Raw genomic sequence first — 22,811 nt, forward strand, 5'->3', positions numbered from 1 at the left:
GCACTCTGCATGCGATCGCAGGGCCCAGCGTGTCTCTGACCCGTGATAGCCCCGGGGCCACACTTACGGCAGGGCCACACTTACGGCAGGGCCACGCTTACGGCAGGGCCACGCTTACGGCAGGGCCACGGCACCCCTGAGATGTCCAGCGCCGGCCCCACTCATTTTCTCAACTGCAATCAAACATATCTGCATATCAACTCGAGGCCTGCAACCTCATAGATGTGCACGACCATTAACAGAAAGGGACTAAATATCAGTTTAAGAATCTAACATAGTCTGTTCAAAATCGGGGAATACAATTTCTGGGTCTACTGTACCTGCAGTAAGAACTGAAATACAGAGGCCTTTATGTAACGTAATGGAGCATTTGTTTTCCTCATTTACATTATTCCGGGAAGACACTGGTTGGTCACAGCATTATTTATTGTATATATTGGTGAAAAGGAATGGACAAATTGTAGTCAAGTCACACTTACAGTACCCCCCATTCTAAATGATGTTCCAGAGGGTAAGTACAGGTCTGGATTATGTCCAGAGTGTGATTTTACTGTTAGATGAACCAGCTATAATCACCCACGGACCGTACAGGAAGACCCATTAAAATCAAACGGACTATCACATGTACACAAAATACTGTCATTTATTTGATTGAATGTCCATGTGGGAAAAACAAGAAGCAAAAAAAGCATTAAAAACACGGATAGCAGAGTACAGAAGCAACATTGAAACACGTGATAAGCAATATATATATAGACAATTTATTTATAAGGAGGGAAAGTTACCACATATACACCTTGCAGACATTACACCCAAAAGGATTGAATCAAGAAAATGAATTTTGACATTTTCTGTAAATGGTAAATGGTGTGAGCTTTTGACATTTTATAGACTTCACAACATGCGTTTATACATATTGATGACTGATGTTAGACGTGATGACATCATTAATGCAAATTGTACAAAATACGTCATGGAGTGGAAGTGGTCTCTAACCTATACTGGTTTATCTCCATAAGTGATGTCAAATACCTCGGATTGACATCAGAATCAGGTGATCTAGACCAGGTGACTGATTAGACCAATGAGCCTATGTGGGTGAGGAAATGTCTACTTTTAGTTTGACCTGACGAAGATCCACTGTGGGTCGAAACGCTGTTTGATACTAATGAAGAATTACATGGAGTTCGGGTGTGCAGGCTTTACTTTTAATTGCACGCACATTTTTTAATTAAAATTTTTTTTTACTTTATGTATATTTGAGTAGGGACAATGCCAGGAGACATAGCATCATTACTGCCAGTTTACACCAGATTCATGTGGCTGATGTTCTGCATACAGAGATTATAACTATTGCTAGATTCCAACTCCTGTCCCAAGTTATGTATTTATTTATTTATTTATTTTTATTATTATTTTTTTTTATATTATATTTATTAAGGTAAATGTTTTTGACTGATCTTTGGAAAACCTTCACTGAAGTACACTTAATATCATGGATTCATTTTGCTCTAGCTGGTGAGTTTTTTGCTAATCTTGTTTTCATTCTTTCCACTACTCACTATTTTCACATAACTTCTGTCCTAAAAAAAGATTTCACAGGCTGTACGTGTCCCAGTAACGAATAAAGGCCACAAAGCCACAACGCCACCAATGCCTCTCAGGGCACGTTTCTGACACGCCGGTCTCAGCCTTGCGATTGGCTGACACCCGTGGGTGAGCGTGGAGATGTCGCGGTGACCTTGTTCCGCGTGGGCGCGGGGAGAGATGGAGATCAGTGCCGTGCGTGCCCGCCTCTGAGGGGGCGTTGACGGTCACTTTCTCGGGGCTGTCCCTACGAGCGCGGATGTGCAGCTTCCTGTTATGCAAATGCCTGTGGTTCAACTGCACATGCTGTCACAGGACACGGCTCTCTGATTGGAACAAGATAACAAGGAAAGAAATAAAATAACATTTTTTTTTTCTTCAATCTAATGTTATAGAAATCGTTCTAGAAATGGTAAAGGAAAAAAAAAAAAAGTAATCAGAATAGGTCTTGGTGGAGGAGCTTGAACATATTTTGTAGTGGAATAGTACACTCAGGTCAGTGGGAAAATTCCAGATGACCTCTCTCTGTTTATCATACTGTCACTGTTTGCCACAGTGTTCTATTCAACAGTATCAGCGCAGAATTTGGTTCAAGGCCATGCATGTGGGCCTTCAAACGCCATGTGCAGTCATGCACGATGGCTGCAGAACAGAGATGTGAACTCATTTAGTTGTGTTCCACAATGAGCATCAACGTTTGAACTAATATTTAATATCTTACTCTGTTTCGATAACTAGGCTATAACTATCCTAAGTAAAGTGGTGAACAAACCAATATATCTCACCGCATTGAAACAAATCTCTCTGGCTTTTGTTTGCCACTATGATATTAAAACAAATGATTTGTAAACTCAATGTAACAATTTTGGTTTCTTGTTCAAAATCACTTCCGTAATTAATGTTTGTTCTGATGGATGGACTGAAAATATCTGCATAATAAGCAGTGATATGATTACCACTTGTGCCGTGTAAATGTGCAGGAATACTTTTTTTTCCAGCTGTGCATGTTTTTAATATGTCTTGATGAACAAATACTCTCCATCTATGACCTCACATACATGGGACCTTTCTTTGTGGTCTGGGCATCAGAAGTGCAATGCATACACCAATCACAAATGTGCCATCCAATATACAAACCAGTACCAAATGAATATTTAAGAAATCTCCAGGGGAGTGCTACTGTACTGCCCTTCATATGACACAAAAGGGGCAGTTGAATCTAGAACTTTCTGTTTTTGTCTCTCAGTGAGCTACATCACTGTTTTCAAGTTGGATCATCGCTATAGAGTCAATCGCTGCACGTCTTGCTGGAGTGGAATTTTCCACCTTATTTTTAAAGACTAAACTGTGCGATTGGCAAAAGAGGGAAACTACACTGGCCTTACCTTCCTCTATTTGGGGATATTTTGAGAGGCTATGTTTGAGAAGTCTGCCTTTATTTAACAGGGTCAGTTTACTGTGTGAAGACCCAGAGTGCTCAATCGATCCTTTTATAGCCCAGGCCCCAGCAGCTGGCCGAGGGCCATTCGCATTTTACCGTTTGTGATGCACTGCGTTCTTCATACTGGAGAATCCCTTCTTACTCCACAATCAAGCTAAATATATCACTTCCGTGCATTTAGGTTTCATGGACACATTACATGGTCATTTAATGATTCTAAAATAAAAGATTAAACTTTTTGTGCGTAGTTATTAGTGCATAGGAACTGATTTGGTTCTTAAAAGTTATTTCGCATTTAGGGGGTGCAGCAAAACAAAAGCAGATTGAGGAGAGATGCTCATTGGCCATCATTACCAATGTCATTATAGCTGCCACAGGGCACACATCTGCCTTGATTCAAATGTAATTTACAGTTAAATTGGTTTTCCCTCATGCAATAGATTTTCCAGAACCTTCTAACTTTTTATTTTTGTTGCCTTGGTTAAAACTAAAAGTGAAAACTTAAATGGCTGCTTGTTTATTGCCAAGATTTGCCATGTAGGTTAATCACAAATTATTTTAAATACAACAAATAAACAGTCATTTAATCACTTGCACAACAAATTCAAACATTATTTACAAGTTACCTTTGTTGTTCAAATGTTGAACTAAATGTTGAACGACTATATTTTGCCCACAGTAGCTACAGTTGCATGTGTCTGCTTTGTGCCTTTGTGCAAAACATCAGAGAGAGAGAGAGGGAGAGAGAGAGAGAGAGAGAGAGAGAGAGAGAGACTGCTAGTGAGCTGAGCCAGGGTGACAGTAATGAAACCTCCATAATAAAGATATGCATACCGTACTTGGCAGCCTGCAGTTTGCGCGGTACACTAGCAGGGGTGACACCAAGGTCACAGAGACCTCTGCACGAGTGGAAGTTGAGACTGAAACACTTCCCCTAGCTTCCCAGGCACGATACCAGCCTATGAAACCATCCCAGATCAGCAGGACAGTGATGCTCATGAAACACCAATGTGTGTTTTAGTGTGCTTTGGAATGTGTGACCGTGTCGGCATTTCTACGTGTTCATCTGCATGTGTCTGTGAATGTGGTTGAGTCTCTCCCCACATTTGTGTGCGCGCACGCATGCGTATGTTCATGTTTGCACATGAAAGTGTTTTTGAGACTGTGGTCAAACACATTTTCCGAAGGAAATTAGACTGTTTTGAAATGTAATGTGAAAGTGTCATCTTACTGCTGTAATTTGATCTTGAACATTAATTTGAACTGCATTATCGAAAGCCTCCAAAAGTATCAAATGCAAGTCCCACTGAAAAACGTGTACTGTATTTGCAAAAAATATGTCAATGGCCCCTGACAGGTTATTTTTACAAAGCTGGTTCTTGGTTTTATTTTCTCAGTGTAGCAGCTTATGTGCCCCTCAACATTCTCACTGACAGAAATGTAAAAAAGGGCCAAGCCTACACCAAACCTGAAGCTTTGATGATGAATTCATGAGTCAGAACTTCTCTATTCTCACTTTGCATGTCTTCTTTAAGCAAAACTGTATACTGATAGAGAACATTGAAAGGACAAATATAAAACGGCTTTCAGCATTTAAATAACTGCCATTTCAATAGCTACAGCTATACTTGTTATTCATTTTACTTGAAGTGGAGGAAAAAAACAACAGTACAACGTGGCTATTAATATCTCAGCAGAGGGTATGTGTTTATGATTACTCAAAACTCACAACCGTTATTTCTTAAATGCGCGGCTTTTCTTTTGGATTCGTCTTCAAGCGGCAGACATTGGAGGCCATGGGTCACAGTGACAGCGTTGACCTTTCTGTATCTCCAACACCCAGCCGTCTGTCAGCTCCTGTCCAGTCATCTCATTAGCGGTCCCTGCTAAAAGCCGCGCAAGGACTTTTGCTGGGCTTAAAAGCTCATTTTTACCTTACTTTTAAGAGAAACCTGCTCCCAGAATCAATACCTATCAAAACTATTAAACGAATATATTTGTCACGGGCTGATAAAGGGCTAGCGGTTTAATCCGCCTTGTTAAAGCTGCCAGAGAAAACAGATATGGTCTGCTCTCTGAAGACAGGAAGTATAATTTGGCGTGACCCGGTCCGGCGGTGGAGGGATTTGTTATTGAGCCACGCTAAATGAAACGCAGCGTAGCTCGCGGATCTGTTAGCGCTGCCGTCGGCCCTGGGGGAGGCTCACACAGGCCTGCGACGGCCTGAGGGGGTCGTTTGACAGAACACCGCAGGTGTTAAATAACACACAGGATGTGGACCCTTGTCTTCCCTCCCAACCGACCCCACAATCCAACCTCCAGACAATGTACTGTACAGAGAATTGCCGTTCTGTCTCATAATTCTAGCAGTGTGGCTACTGATGGATTTATTGCCAGTCGCTGTGAAAAATGCTAAAATGCACTTTCCAGAAGGCACCTCTGTCAAATCAATTAAGTTTCACTTTGGCACGCAGTATTTTGCTTGAGTTTCCTAAATTCTGTTTCCTGCAACCAGAAGGCAATGATTATAGTGTTTGTCTGCTTGTTTATTTATTTATTTTAACATGATCACATTCTACTCCCTTTTGGGTAACATGGGTAGCCCAGAAAGAACAATGCATTGTGGGTAAACAGTATGGGTTCCTTTCACATTTCTGACTGATGGTGTCTCTACCTCTTGTTGCCATACACTTGTGGAAAGTCAAGTTGGGGAGTAGAGAAAATAAATGCATCTCAGACCTAATTTCCATGTCTACATTTCCTGTGAGCACGCATTTTCACCAAATGCAGAACATTCTGCTGACCTGCGTAATGCGTAAATTAAAACCCAGGCCATGCCCCTGTTTTGTACGAGAGCTCCTTTTTTAAGGTCTGATGAGGTACAGATTCTGGGTAAGACAGCTCTGCATTTCACACGCTGATAAACATGAGGGTTACAGCAGGTCATCAATACATACAGTACAGCCCTGCTGAAAAAAACAGACCAAGCTATGCTGGTTGACCAGCAACAAGCTCAGACAAGCTACCAGCACTATCTGGTTGACCAACTCATACCCAACTAGATCAGCTTTATAACTGGCCTGGCCATGCTGGTTGAACTACTCAAACCCAGCTAGACCAGTTTATGACCCGCTTGACCATGCTGGTTGACCAGCACATACCCTGTTAGACCAGCTTATGACCAGCTTGATCAGCTCAATAGCTAGATTTTACAGCATGAGGGTTCTGCAGGCTGACACCACCTGTTAATATCCTAGCGGAACCAAACTGCTGCTGTTGAGAATAGCTCAGAATGTACATTCTAAGCTTCTCAGATTCCCAGCCTTTTACACGGAGGCTGCTTCAACCAGTGGAATTGCGGGGAGTGTTTTTTGGCAATTGACATTACACAATACATGTAATGTAGGCAAAGCACAGCAGTTAAGCACATTGATGTAGAGCCACACTCTATACATGGAGTTTCTGTATCTCAGATCAGGATGTGGTGGGGGGGGAGGGGTTCAGACCCTGGCTGTAGATCAGTTGTATGCTATGTGCAGTGAGGAAGTTGTAGATCATAGTTTCAAAATCATAATTTCTTTAGTAATCCCACTGTACTGATACACATCTTTTTTTTGATCATTCGCAGCTCAATAAAATAAAAAATAAAAAACACACCGATGGAACATCACTGAGGATCAAGCGTGTGTGTATGTCTAGTCTGTGATTTAATGACACCCCTCAGTGTCTCGGAGTCTTCAAACAAGCCTTGTATTTCTGCTGCAGTGTCTCTGACATGCTCGCAATGCTTCTTTGATATCATTGTATCTTTCTGTATACTGTACAAGACTAATGGTTGCATCCAAAAAAAAGGCTAAATATAAATAGCAGACCTGCTTTATCTTACATATATTTTTCTCCTTGTTTCATAGTAAATCATACAGCAATGGCTGGTTAAAATACTCCCTGTGTACACAGTCTAGCAGCAACAATTCAAGCATGTTTGAATTAAACATTTTGGTGATTGAAGTGAAAGCTGATAGTTTTGTTGCCAAGCTCAAACATCATTTTCGATCCCTTTTCATCATAACCAATCACAGATATGCTACTGTTGAGGAGGCAGAAGGTTCACATAATGACGGGCTTCTCGGGTGAATAAATAGCACAGTTCCCTTTCCCTCTTCTGCTGGAAAACAAACAAGAAATAAAAACACGAGGGACTGATAAGAAAATTGTCTCCAGATGCTGGCTTGTGCAGAGCGCGTGGGCCTCCGTGCAAGATAGTTCAATTACGCCACACATTACTGGAGCATCAGACTTGGCAGGGCTGCTCTAGAGGGGAAGAGGATGTTTTATATCCAATCAGTCCACCCGGACCCTGTGAGTGGCAGGTAATTATTGTGGTTTTCATATTCCAGCTGCGCTGACAAACCGCGACTGGTGCGTAACGGTCTGCGGAAAACCAAACTGCCATACCGCCAGCCTTCCAAACTCCGCGGCCTGCCGCCACGTCCGAAGGCCCTCCTGGCTTCACCATAATTGCTATCATCCACCCGTTTAGTGGCTTGAGGAGTCCGGCCATTTACCACCGAAAGGACCCTTCCTCTTTGGGTGAATCAGAGGGGAGACAAGCATCGTTTTGCTTCACCTCATTGCACTTGGCTCTGTACATAAAAGTGGATTATATATTATAGTGGAGTTCAAAACAGTTTGATTATAGTTGGGCAGGAGACGACTACCAATGCGTTGATTTCACTGAGGATTATTTCGCAGTATTTTTATCTATTCTTTATCCAGGTAGATATTGAGACACAATATCACTTCATCCAGGGGGCTCTGGTCAGTATGGACCCTGCTTCCAAAATGTCAACAATGTATGCCCCTTGATTTCAAATAGAGCCAGTGTAGTACAGGTATGGTGTGTGTGTGTGTGTGTGTGTGTGTGTGTCTGTCTGTTTTTTATTTGCGTGTGTGTCTGGATGTGCCAGTCTCATACAGTACTCTGTATTTCAACCTGTTAGCTTGATCTAGTTTTATGAAAGCATCCCCATGGAGATTAGATGGATGATGATGGGTCAACTTCTTTGGTTGTGGGGAGGATAAGCGCAGAGGGACCATTAATTAATAACACATTTATTCATAACCACCTGCTACAAGAGCTCATCTTCATTACACAACTGTAGGTTTATAGCCTATTCTCAACAATACTATTTTAGTAATATAAATGTACAAATGCAAAGGCTTATGTGTAATAAGTTATAACTAATGAATAGTTATATACCATAGCCAGTTCATTCATGAACTTGGCACTACTCATTTGTTTATGGGTTTACAGCTGATAATATTTTAGATTTAATCTCATGTAAGTTCTTGACATGTAAGTTCTTGACAATTCATCTTTAAGTAACATAAATATATATCTGGAATTCCGGATTCTTTGTTTAATCAGGAACAGTCACTGATTTACAAGGTGAGGCAAGGACATGACTTTGTCTTAAAGGTACAATAGGTCATTTTGGACTTCTAATGGTCAAGAGAGGAATTGCAGCAACAAACACCCAGAAACCACAACTCTGTTTATCCCTCCCCCTTCTCTATGAACACAAGGGTTGGTCTGTCAACTGTATATTTTGAAACCTGAATTTAAGGACTATAAACACAGGTGAGTCTGTCAGTGAGCCTGTTTCAGTGATAGGAAGGGATTTACAATGGTCTTGTAACAATGATTTAACAGTAAAATCTTACAAATTGAACACCAGCTCAGGATCTTTTCTCTTGTAGATCTTGGCATCAAGCATATCAGAGTAGAGAAAACACATTCATTTGGGCTTTTAGAGCATTTGCTGTAATGAAATAATTATTTAATGCAAATAAAAAATTAATCAAAATTGTGAATTAGTTTCTTTCAGTAGTCAGTTCAATGCTTTTCCCGCAAAATATGAAATGGTAGAAATGGTTGTATGGTAGAAATATACAGTAATTATGAGAAAAGATTGGATACATTTGGCTAGATGTACTCTACATATCTTTATCTAAAACTTTATCTAAAATAGCAAAACTATATTTATACAAGAAATATCATACAAACACACACATACATTTGAGCAAATGAAGAAACAATTTAAATCTATGATCCCTAGCAAATGTAGCATCAGGTGGATATTGTCAGTGGAGAAATGCTGGTATAGTGTTGTGGGATATTTTTAAAATTCAAAACAACTTTAAAACAATAAGAATAATTCAGACAATACATTAATCCATAGTAACATTTTACTTTCCTTTAAAGGAGAAAGGAGAAATCATATGAAATGTGAATATTGTCCTACGGAGCTATTTGTGTTTCTGTTTGTTCTCAGAAGTGAGCTCTTTATTTTTTCCATTCTACTGTAGCTGTGCTGATTCATTTGAATTTATAAGCTCCTTACTTTAGACAATTTCCTCTATTTTTTCATGCCAAATACTGTGAGTGAAAATGAGTAATGGTGTACAGTTTGCTTTACATCTGGGACTGCGTCCACTTCTGAATCTGACTGCATTATAGCCTTGGCATATAACAGATCAGCATAAAGTCCATCTGGAGACCTACATATTGTGTTGGTGTACCTGTTGCTGTGGTCAAATAATTTATATTACTAATTGTTAGAAGGTATACACAGTACTCAGAAATCATAGTGGTATTCTTCCAATGGGGCTTTACAGATTCATAAGATTTATATGAGGGACATCAGTAGATGACAGTGGCAACACAATTGACCTCCTTCAGAGCAATTTTGCATTTGTAGTTCTACAATTATTGCTGTGCATTTTATTAAATAATGAGTTTTATTAAATAATATGTACAGTTCATGGGGTTTATCAGCTTGCTACCAGGACTTCCTTGTAATTATGCTGCTAGAAATACCACCCTTTGTGATATGTTCCTCCAGTGTGTATAATATTCAAACCTACAATTATGTATGCTACAAAATGTGTTGAGCACCAATATTAGATGCATGATATTTTGTCAAAATCAGATTATAATTTTTTTTTTGGTGAACTGTGCACTGTTGTTTGAGTGTGATTCAATTAATCCTATTTGATAGTGTTACACTGCAGGTCATTACTGATATTGCATGAGAAGCTGGTTGTGTGGATAAAAGTGTTTTAAATGAATTCATCATTGCCGTAAAATTCATGAATAAAAATGTATTCCTCACAGATGCTGAGCTGTTCTGTCCTGACAAAGAACATATTGTCCTCCATGTTGAACATATTGCACCATTTTTCATAATTTGATTGTTTTTGTTTTCACACTTTCAAAATTCTAAATTCTCAACAAAAAAAAAGACAAGTAAAATATGTTGAAACTGTGAAACTGTGTTGCTGTTTTAGCATGGCATGTAAAAATTACATCCAGCTTCATACATGCAAAAGAGTTCTAGTGCACTCTCCAGGATCGAGATTTCAGTGAAGCTTTTCTTTTGGGGAATTTCGGCCGGCGGTGTACTGTAGCAGCGTGACAAGTGCCCGACATGGGTACAGGACTGAGATTACATTCTGCCTTTGCTGCTTTTTACAGGCCCGACTGCTCGATAACACAGGAGAGAGGAGAGCTGTTACTGCTGTCGCTGAGTGCCTGTGTCAGCACTGCAGCTGTGGCTAACCTGGCAGAAACATCACCCTTCAGAGCGAGTCTAAGGGAAGATACACTTCTCAGGGTGTTTCTCTGATCCTGTCCCAAACTCCTCATCCTTTCATCTGATCCACAGACCCACACTGGGTGCTCCTATTTGGCAAGTAGTATGAGCAGAAAACATATACTGTACATATATGTGTTTTATTTTTAAAAATGTAAATTAGGCGACTTGATGCCAGTCTGTGGGATGCATACGGGCACAGAAACAACGGACTCTAAAACGAACATGCACGCTCGAAGCCAAGCACAAACAAACATTATTGTCCTAGCAACTGAAGACATGTTTGTGTTTATTTTGTGTGGCGTCTCAAAAAAAAAAAACAGCCACTGTGATTGGTAGGCGAAATGCAAGGCCGAGCAGTTTCATTCATCCGCATGAACATTGTGTGCAAAAATGTCCGCAGAGGAACCAAAAACCAACGGGGGAAAAACTGTGCAATGTGCATCTTCTCAAAACATACCCACTGCCTGGTGTTTTAGATGCCTTGAGGTTTGTGGTGCAAAGTTATGGTTTGTCAAAATTCCCACTCAGAAGACCTGAAACACATGGGAATGAAAGTGTATTCAAAATGGCTATGTCTTAACATAAGACAATACAAAATATCACAGCATTCATGCCTGGTGCAGTATAAAATGGGAACCTTGGAAAAATAAGTGCAATTCACAATTACTTTTCAATGCGCATATTGGCAACAAGATTTGCGGTTTTGGCACAGGATATGAACTCTTTTACTTTAAAATGAGCTTTTTATCCACAGCCATTGAGTAGGGAGTGTCTTTTCTTCCTTGGGGCGCGAGAATGCATTTACACCAAGGCCTTCAGGATGTGTGATTTTTGTTGGATAAGCATTCTTGGACAACAAAGAGTGGTGTGTCCCAGTATTAGATGATTAATGTACCACTTGAAATCCCTCATGATACTTTTAAGAGGTGTGAACATATAAGAATAGCTTGTTTAAATTAAGGACAGCTTGACAGGAACATATAGTAATGCATTCGTTTTAATTTTGCCATGCTTTTAAATAATAAAAAAAACGCTAAAGTGCATACAGTGAGGATTTTTTAATGGCCTGGCAGAGCATAACGTTGATATCGACTCATATCTAATGGCAGCTCAGCAGAATTTGTAGCGCAAAGCATTGCATTTGTTTGGGAGATATGTTAACGTATAGGCGACCTAAATATAGTCGACTTTCTGTAGCGGCGGTTTCGTTTTACACCTGCAGGAAAAAAAGGGGAAATTATGAAGGTGACCTGATGGATTTCATTGCAGCAAACACAGGTAGAGGCAGTACACTGTCGAGACTGTCACCATGTGCCCTTCTGTGTGCACAACACCGTGGTGCACACCAGTACTGGATACATTCATTTATTTTCCCAGACCACGGTGTTGTTCCTTGTTTAGTGTCAATCCAGTGTTGGTTTTTTTTGGATTAGATTTTTAAAATAAGTATCGCTCCTCGCTGAACCCCGGAGGTATTGCAAATGCCAAGGACAGGGCCGTTCCTGACCAGCTCATTTGCACACCTCCCTACCGCTCAGATGTTTGACAGCACATGTGTACAAATCAGTGTGTGACAAATCGCTAGGCCGGAAAACCAAGGTGGGAAAAATACTAATTGAAATGAACTTTAAAGGGGAAAACTCATAATTAATGTGAACTTTTCCTTCTTTTTTTCTGACAGAAGGCAGCTGAAACTTTCAAGTATTGTATATTTGCTTGGATGAAATCAGTAATCTGTTCAGAAATAAATACATTAACAAAAAGTATAGCCTTAAAGATAAAATAGACCACAGCAAGAAAGTATTATAAGTTCATTGCTTACAAGTATATCTTAGTAATTATTACAAAAATAGTTATGTTGTATTCTTAGATTTGTGTGCAAAAATGTTGTAGATATTCTACTTTTATATTTTGCATTACATGATATTACATTATAATAATTTAGCAGACACTCTTATCCAGAGCGACGTAGAATAACGTACTTTCATGAAGAAAAATATTCTACTGAAGATATGTGATTACCAGTGGTGGCTGCTGAGCTGAAAACTGAGGAGGCAAAAACATCCCCCTTAAACTGATTATTGGTCTTGACTGGTTTTAAATCCTTTAAAGGATTAAGTTACAAAGTGTTCAATTCCATCAGGTGTAGCCAGTTCTCCTCAATTAGGTGAAACGACAAAATTGTATAATAGTACAACCAGCGTTATTCAAAATTGTGGTTACATGTAGCTACTCTTTCTGTTCTGTATCCACACTCAGGGAATATCCATAGCAAATGAATATGCCTATTATGTAATTGAAGCAATCTTAAAGCACAAGCTTTATTCCATTGTGATAATTAACAGTAGTTTATCTTTTTTGTGTATGCCTTAAATACAGCTTCATCCCAATTAATTTGATTACATTGTGCAGACTTCACAGCGACTGGGTAGTGAATAAGACATATTTCTTTATTCATGTACTATTTAATCTCCCTAACATGGCGTGAAGAAAGAGGTTTGCCCGCCACTGGATTATTTTTATTATTATTATTATTTTTTATTTATTATTATTTTTGCAGCCACCAATAAAACTATTCATTTCATCTTATCCCTCACCCTGTATGGCTGCTTGACCCAGATTTGATTTCAATATCCAACCTGAGCACTAATTCATCATTGCCCACATTGCAGACAAGGCTGTTAGTTAAATATACGTACGCACATTCCACATGTTACTACAATGTTCCTCCGTGCGCAGGAGGCCCTCAGTACACGTGTGTGAATTCACATCATGTCCTCCGCGGCAGGGCAGAGGTCAGGGAGCTGGCCCCTGTTTGGACAGGGTCTCTGGGTATCGAGGCAGTCTGTGGGGTAAGCAGTGACCTCAGCAGATCTAAGCTCTGCCTACACAGGGGATGGGCAGATCAAACTGCCACTGCTGAACTGCAAAAAATGTGTTTTGAGTGTTATCATCTGGCAACTCCTCCCCTATGGTCCAACCGACACGTACTATTTTTTTTTGTATTATACTGTACACAAACAGGATACTTTTATTTATTGTATATGTTTATTTATCAACATTTGTGCTGAGATTTAACATTTTCATTTTCAGCTATTTTGTTGACGTTTAAACCCACCATACAATATTTCTGAGACAAAAATGTCTACTTGAATTAATTTGTAAATTGACATTTGAAATCACACTCTGACTGAACCCTGGCCTACATTTGCAGATGAAATGAGTAACACATTAAGGCTGAATGTTGATCCAGGCGGTCATTCCATTCAGAGATTATACTGGCCTTGTGCATCCTACCTCCAGTTTGTTGTTTTAAGTCACCATGTCACTATTTCCACGGGTTCATGGGATACCTTTCCCCTCACCAACCCCAGTAGGTATATACATCCTGAGGAAAGATGTCAGTGCAGGTCACACCTGCATCAAATACGCAATTGTTTTGGATACAAATACTTTTTTTTTTTTTAGCATGTCTGGTGTATTGGAACCTATGAAGTAGGGGGCAGCCTATAGTCTCTCACCTGACTGGGTGCCGGGCCGACCGATTGCTCCACCAGGAACCGCTCGGTTGTCATGGAAACATTTTGGTGTGTGCCAATTTCCGGGATGACAATGGGACACCTCTACTGTCATACTGCATATGTTCATATTGAGACATATTACATTACATTACATTAATGGCATTTGGCAGACGCTCTTATCCATGCGAACATGAGTAACATTACAGCAGTGGGAATGGACGTACCATATTGTGGAATGAAAAGTTAAGGAATATCATTTTATACAGTACTCCAAGTGCATAAAATGTGTATATTTCTTAAAATACAGTTACAGTATATTGCCAATCTAATCCAAAGATAACTGGCACTGCAGTCCGTGCTAAATGTTTCTGATGATACAGCAGATGTTCCTGTCATGTATACAATGTGATTATAATCGGTGAATAATTATCACTTTTAACATAAACGTTTGAGATGATACCAACACAGACAAGTGCAATATTATTCAAGCTTGTGACTTCCGTCAGCATTTCCCCTTGAGCTGTATCAAAGCAGCAGGGTTGCTTTTCATTTCATTAATGTAAATTATTCATTTCAAATGGGCCAAATGACTGTACAGTTCATCTAATCATTATCCTTAATTGCTGTCTGCGTGGGAACTGTACACAATTCAGTACTATATTCCGTAGACTGGCCTATATTCCATAACCTTTTGCCCCCTGCAATTCTCTGTAATTGCCATTCTCTAATGACAGCATCTTATTAGAAAGCGTCTTCTGTACAAGTGTAAGATAACAGGGTAAGAGGCTTAACCATGCAGGATAAATAAATTAGCTCATCATCCTGGCACAAATGTGGAAATATTTATGGTGGGCATCATTCGATGCCTTGAAGGCTGAGAGTTCACACTTTGCAGATGAGTCTATACAGTAAAGAGCAAGCACTCTTGTTGCAGAAGGGCTGCCTTAAGACTGGAAAAAAGAAATTTGGGTTTCTTAATTTTCCTAATGCATTCAGGTCAAATGAAAGGATCAAAGAGAAAAAGCTTTTCCTGCTGTGAGGTCGGGTTCATTTATAATTAATTATTTAATTGTTATGTTAAGCTGATCTTGGACTTCATTTTAGGTCCTTGCTGTCTCCCCCTTGTAAAAACCAGAGGCAGTCGGAAAAATAAACATGTACTTTGCTACAATGTAATCCACTACAATTATCGTTTTGAAATGTGAAGACGCTAAATACAGTGCATGTTGAAAATGCATATCATTCAAATGTCTGTGGGGTGGTTATTGGCTGTGTGCTACAGATAGAATGTACTGACCTTTGTGTCTGGCTGACTGATTATCTTCCCATATTCTACAAACTATCTATTATGTACAGATTGCTCTCAAACCTGGTCTTTTCAGACAGTTCGAAACCTAGTCCAGTATATCTTCCCAGGTGTTTATCTGGTCAGTAGTATTGGGTACTAGTTACCAAAGGAAACCCAAGTGGTTCCGGGGTTATACAATTTTGATGATATGATATGTCTTTTTTTGGTATACTTATTAAAGTAGGTCCCCAAAAAGCACGGATGATGATCTGTAGGTGGCGCTCTCCAGTGAGGGAGGCTCAGGCTTGGCTGTAGGCCAAGGGGAGGAGAGGTGGCTCCCCTTCTCATTGCTGACAGCTAATACTGTGCTATTCCTCCAGTCTGGCTTCAGTCTTTATAAGCCTTGAGTCGTAAAGCCACTGTGACCAGGGCCATTAGGGAATGACCTGTGTTTATGACAGTAAATGTTTGTTCTCTGGCTGCTGTGATTCATGGGAACGATTAAGGCTGCCAGAATGACGGGGCCTGCTCTTAAAAGGCTTGCCCGCAGAAAAGCTACCCGATCCAGTATTGAAAAAGGGAAGCCTGATATTACAGTGGATGAACTCAACATTTCCTTCTGAGGTCGATGTGCCACAGCTTCCATCACCAAATAAAATTAAATCCACATGGCTCATCTGTCAAGAGATTAGTAAACCAGAATAATTCATATGTAGGCCCTCTTTTACTCTGCAAATAAATTAACTGAAGAAAATAAATGTAAAAGTTTGAAAGGATTCAGCTACTTGAGGAAGTTTTTTACACCCATGTGCCGCCCTCATTTCCAGGAGCTTCTTCAGAACATGTCTTCATTAAGTCTGTGACAGCCAGCCACTGGAATCTCACACAGAAATAAGACAGCAGCTGATCCCAGCATGCATGGCCAGCCTCAATTCTACAGCAGGGCCTCTCAGTGAGGGGATGGCACTGTTAACACATTTCACAAAGACTGTCTAAGGCAACGAGTAACTCGCTCACTCAGAAATCTGAGCCACATCAGACACAGGGGCACGAAGGGGAAAGTTACACCTCTTTGCCCCCTTAAACTCTCTCTCTCTCTCTCTCTCTCTCTCTCTCTATGTATATATATATATATATATATATATATATATATATATATATATATATATACATAGAGAGAGAGAGAGAGAGAGAGAGAGTATATTGAAATTACAAAATATAATGCTACATATGAGAACCATCCACTATACTGTGCCAAAGGCCAAACCAAGGCTCCTCCTGCTCTACACAGACACCAGGCCTTTCCTACATACTCTGGGACAGAAGATGATAACTCCACCCAAAAAACCTCCCATGTCTTGGACATAAAACTATCTCATCGCTATTAATAAAGTAAGCAGGGCCAGTAGCATATATGCCCCCCCATCAATCTAGTGAAAGTGAATGTCACTGTGCACCAGAGGAAGTATCTTGATATTCTCAAAATACTGCACTTGAAATCAAGACTTCAAGACATCTAGGGGATGTATGTCAGAGATTGTAACCCTTTGGGGTTTGGTTTCCAAGAGTCAGAATTACTCTAAGTATTACTAAATCAAAGTTACAGAAGCTCAAACACAGTGGAAGTGGGATATTTATTTTCTCACTGAGAATATGTTTAGTTTTTGAGTTGATATAGATTATTGTGGCAGTGCCTGGTGCACTTAGAAACACAATGGAGCCACAGCCAAAGCATTGTACAAACCTTTCAAATATTATCATAATATCACCAGAAATGAACATTCTGCATTATTTTTTCTAAGCTGTGTCTAGGCAGTTTTCCAACTAGGACACTTGGAGAGTCCAAAAGGACACATGGAAAGTATTTTATATGACGTATAAAATATTGTACGTTGTAAAGTATACAACACATTTTTTTTCCTGAAAAAGAATGGACATTCTATCAACGTTTCTCTGAGTTTTTAGAGCACATTTTTAGAATCACATTATTATGCATTTAGTTTGCTGGACCCTTGGCGTAAAAATGACACTATTTGGATTTCCAAAATGCTGATAATGCGAGGTCTCCCCACATGTTACAAAATACGGAACTGTTGTCGCTAAAGCAATGGCATCACAAAATAGGTTATACAGATAGCGTTAAAACTCATGGTTCTTTCAAATGTTGTATATCGTGTTACCATAGTGATTGAAAATTGCACCGAAAAAAAGGACTGAATGCAACAACAAAAAAACCTTTAATTTGTGGTATTTGCATCCATATCAGGTGATCCTTGTGGGAATGTGTACTCATCTGAAAATTTCTAAAAAAGCATAACCATATATGAATCTATTCTATATATTCTATATTCTGTAGTCATTGTATTAATCCCTATTGTAGCAATGAGTACACATCAGTTACACTAATTGGTTGAAAAATTAAAAATGTGGTATTTTATGTAAAAACATCTGCGTAACAGACTGTGTAACTTGCCAAACTTGCAATGGATTGAAACAATCATGGCAGTGTCATATTACTAATAACAGTAATGGCATGCATGATCTTTACTTTTGAAATAGGCCATGCCACATCCATCATTGTAAATGAGTGGAAAGAAAAAGGAACAACTCTGAAATGCAAACTCTCTAGAGAAAGACTGTATCCGGTGTTAATAGAACACAACTCTTAACTCCCTTGAATTATTAAGCAGAAAGTGGTTGCTATTACACAGGAGCCAGCAGTGGACAGTCTGAAGAGGTTATGAACCTCTCCCGCCCTCCCTCGCTCTCTCCCTCCATCCCTCTTGGTCCCTACTCCTTGTTCCCCTTGTACTAAAACATGATTGCCCTTTCATTGTTCCGTCAGCTTGCATTTCCATTAGCAGCTGCTGTGACTCTGTATGTCTTGCATTGGCTGTGTCTTGGCGTCCATTTGCTTGCCAGTGTATTTGACATGTTTTAAGGTGCAGGCAGGCACCCAGACACTGTGTTCCTGTGATCCACTTCCTGGCAGTAACAGCCATGTTTGCATTACCTCAGTTGACATTATTTAAAGGGGCCATATCACTTTTCACCGCCACTGAAGCTGTTGAAAAACGGAAAATGACAACAAGCAAGGGTATAGTCAGACAATGTGAATTATCATTCAGGTTAGCCTGTGAAACCATCATAATTCTCTTCAAAAAGTGATTGAAGTCTGTAACTTATAATACATAATGTGCAGGTTTCACAGACACACATTTAGCTACATTACATCAAATGACAGTCATTTGGCACATGCTCCTATCCAGAACGACATACAATAAAGTGCAAATCTTAACCAGGGACAAGTGCGCTGACAAATCAGGACTAAACTGAGTTTTGTATGGAGAATTTCAGACAACTCTAACTGTAAACGATCTTCTTCTACTCATGTTCAACAAATTAAATGCTATAATACTCAAATATACTCCTACGGGTACAATGCAAAACACTGCAGGCAAAACACTGAACAACTGGATGGGGAAAAATGGAAGCAAAACCCTGTCAATGGAAGGGGACACATTATTAACACCCCTTATGATCACTGGTGAAATAATTTGTGTTTCTGTCAAGTTTTACCTCATTAATTCAAGAACCAAAAGAGCTTCTAGTCACAGAATAGCCACACCCTACCCTGCTATTCCATAGTCAATCTCCATGACCCCAACCAGTCCGGCTTCAAGAGTGGCCACTTCACTGTGTAGGGGTCCTCGCACGGGCTCCAAATTATGTAGGGTCCTTGCACGGGGCTCCAAATTATGTAGGGTCCTCGCACGGGCCGCCAAATAACGTAGGCATTTTACTCTCTACGAAACCGGGGCGCCAGTTAATGTCATGTAGCAGTATAACTGCAAAAAGTAATCAGTCTCATAAAATTACTGTTTTCAGAAATATCCAACCACAAATTTAGTATTTCAATTAATAATTAAAATAATTCCTCGACCTGTCGGCCGCCTTCGATAGAGTCAACCATGAGATTCTGCTCTCATCGCTGTCTGGGATGGGTGTCACAGGGTCTGCACTCGCTTGGTTTTCCTCCTACCTCTCTGGTCGCTCCAACCAGGTGACTTGGAGGGGCTCAGTCTCTGACCCTCACCCCCTACAAACTGGAGTCCCGCAGGGCTCAGTTCTTGGGCCTCTCCTCTTCTCGCTATCCACCATGTCTCTTGGTTCTGTTATCTCTTCCAATGGCTTTTCTTATCACTCTTATGCTGACGACACCCAACTCTTTATTTCCTTCCCCCCCGACACCCAAGTCACCACACAGATCTCTGCCTGCTTGGCTGATATCTCTGCGTGGATGACTTCCCACCACCTGAAGCTCAACCTTGCGAAAACTGAGCTTCTCTACATCCCTGCTAAGTCCTCTCTGTCAATCGACCTCTCACTGACTGTTGAGGACTTTGTAGTCTCCTCCTCCCATACGGCAAAGAATCTTGGGGTGACTCTTGATAACTGCCTCACCCTGGCTCCACAAGTATCCTCCACTGCCAGAACCTGCAGGTTCTTTCTGTATAATATACGCCGTATCCGTCATCTCCTGACGGAGAAAGCCACCCAGCTCCTAGTACAGGCACTCGTCATTTCCCGCCGGGATTACTGCAACTCCCTCCTAGCCGGTCTCCCAGCTTGTGCCATCAAGCCCCTCCAGCTGGTCCAGAATGCTGCAGCCCGCCTGATCACCAGTCAGCCCAGGTCGGCTCATGTCATCCTGCTTCTCAGTGGCCTCCACTGGCTTCCTATTGCCGCACGCATCCGATTCAAGGCCCTAGTGTTGGCATTTCAGGCTGCTAAGGGGACTGCCCCACCCTACATACAATCCTTGATCACTCCCTACTCCCCAGCTAGACCACTCCGGTCTGCCAGCTCTGGTCGCCTTATGGTTCCCTCTCTACGTGCACCTGGCGGTCGAGCTACACGTTCACGCCTGTTTTCCGTTCTGGTTGCTCAGTGGTGGAATGACTTGCCTACCACTGTCAGGACAGCAGAATCCCTCCCCCTATTTCGACGCAGACTCAAAACACACCTTTTTAAACTCTACCTTAGTCCTCCCTCCTGATTTCCCCCGCCCCCCCTTTCTGATATCCCTATCCTCCTTGTCTAACGCCCCCCCCCCAAAAAAATAATTATTGGCACTTATGATGACTATATGTTTAGAACAGCATTTCATGTGTATTTTCCTCGTTATGGATGTGATGCTTTGACTTGTGGAAGAACCTATGCACTTGTAAGTCGCTTTGGATTAAAAGCGTCTGCCAAATGACTAAAATGTAAAATGTAAATGTAGTCAGGGCAGAGTGAATAGGCAATTTATTTTAATGGTAAAGAAAAGGTAATGGCTAATCATGACTAACCTAAAGCAGTCCTTATCAAGCAAGCAAACTTTACGTCAGGAACCTCCAAAATATAAGAAGTATTGATGGATGGTTCCAAAGCCTCTCATGGTTTAAGATAAATCACCTTAAAGGATAATCCCACCATTATGAAAATTAAAGCAATAGTTTCAAGAACTTAGTGGCATTAAAGATATTTAGGTGTACGCTAAACGCATATGTGAATAGCATCATATTTCTTCTTGTCAGAATTCCGTAGTGTATATAAATCTTTATTTAAAATTAGATTTTCTTTCCATATACATTTTGAAATACATTTGAACATTAAAATACTATATAATATTTTATTAAAATGTAATGTATTAAATGAATCATAATTGAAGAACACAGAGGATAAGGTATTGAGGACTGTAAGAATGTAAGAATGGCACCTCACTATTCTGAGGCTAAGAGATGCACACTATACACAGTATACATGGCGGGATTGGCAGGAGAGCTGTTCAGACAGTAAATGTAATTGTGGCAATTGACCGCCTCACTTTACAACTGGTTACTGCTTTGACTTCTCACAGCTGGTTTCACGATTATTTGTGGGTGGTCCTTGTACGTACTGTGCACATACTACTGAATTACCATAAACCTGAACAGTGGTGGGCCCTAGGTACTGTATTGAATGTTTATGGGTGTGTGTGGGAATGCACCCATTCACATAGGAATGTGTATACAGTGTGGTGATGGATATATGCAGTATACAAATATATTATGTACAATAGTATATGTATAAGAGTGCAAAGGTATTTTTGTTTGGTGTTGTTTTTAATATGTGTAATAGAAGTAAGTATGTATCTACAATGGAACAATTTCTGTCGTTTTGGCTCTGCGCTTCAGCACATTGGATTTTAAATGAAACAATGAATATGAGGTTATATTGTCAGACTGTCACCTTTTTAATTTGAATGTATTTACATCCATATCTAATTAATTACACCCCTTTTTTCCACACCATCATTTTATGGGACCAAAAGTAATTGGACAGTTGGCTTCTCAGCTTTCTCAACAGCTAACAGATTTTTGGATTAGTCACGTGTATTCACCAATAAGAATCCAGGCAATCAAAAGCCTAGAAACAAGGAAGTGATTGAATATTACTGACTAAACAGAAACAGCTGAGAAGCCAACTGTCACATAAAATGGGAGCACCAATATGAATGTAAATGCCATTAAATTCAAGGTGACAGTCTGCCTTTTAACCTCACATTCATTGTTTCATTTCAAATCCAATGTGATGGAATACATTGAAAGAACAGAAATCGTACCACTGTCCAAATACTTATGGACTGCACTGTTTGTGCCCTCCTGTCATTTGTGGAAAATCTAAATAGACCACTCGAAACAAAAAAAAAACTAAAACTGGCAAGTGGTGTTGGGAGAATGTGGAGAGCAAAGCCAAACCCAAAACAAATACTATCCCCAGAGAGCAGTGAGATGCTGCAGTCCTTATCACTTAGCAAATGTATGAAGCAAAATGTTCCTCCTGAAATGTTAAACGCTGCTTTTGTCAGGCAGCTGTCAATGGGGAATTCCCATTTGGCCGAGTGCCATGCTCTTCCCAGCCTGAGTGAGAGGCTGAGAGACTCGCGCTCAGTGTATTGCTCAGACATCGCCCCATGTCTGTAAGGGTGACCTGTAGCGTAGTGATCAAGGTAAATGACTGGGACAGGCAAGGTTGGTGGTTCGAATCCCAGTGTAGCCACAGTAAGATCCGCGCAGCCGTTGGACCCTTGAGCAAGGCCCTTACAGTTGATTAGTTGATTAGACAGTTGATTAGACCCTGCTTAGTCTAATCAACTGTACGTCACTCTGGATAAGAGCGTCTGCCAAATGCCAATAATGTAATGTAATATAATGTATTTCCACTCCTGTTTATTTGTGTGCGATGTGATGTATTAGACACTGAGTTTGGCCATTGACAATGTGTGTGTG

Source organism: Conger conger, chromosome 6, assembly GCF_963514075.1.
Source record: "Conger conger chromosome 6, fConCon1.1, whole genome shotgun sequence".
Taxonomy (NCBI): Eukaryota; Metazoa; Chordata; class Actinopteri; order Anguilliformes; family Congridae; genus Conger; species Conger conger.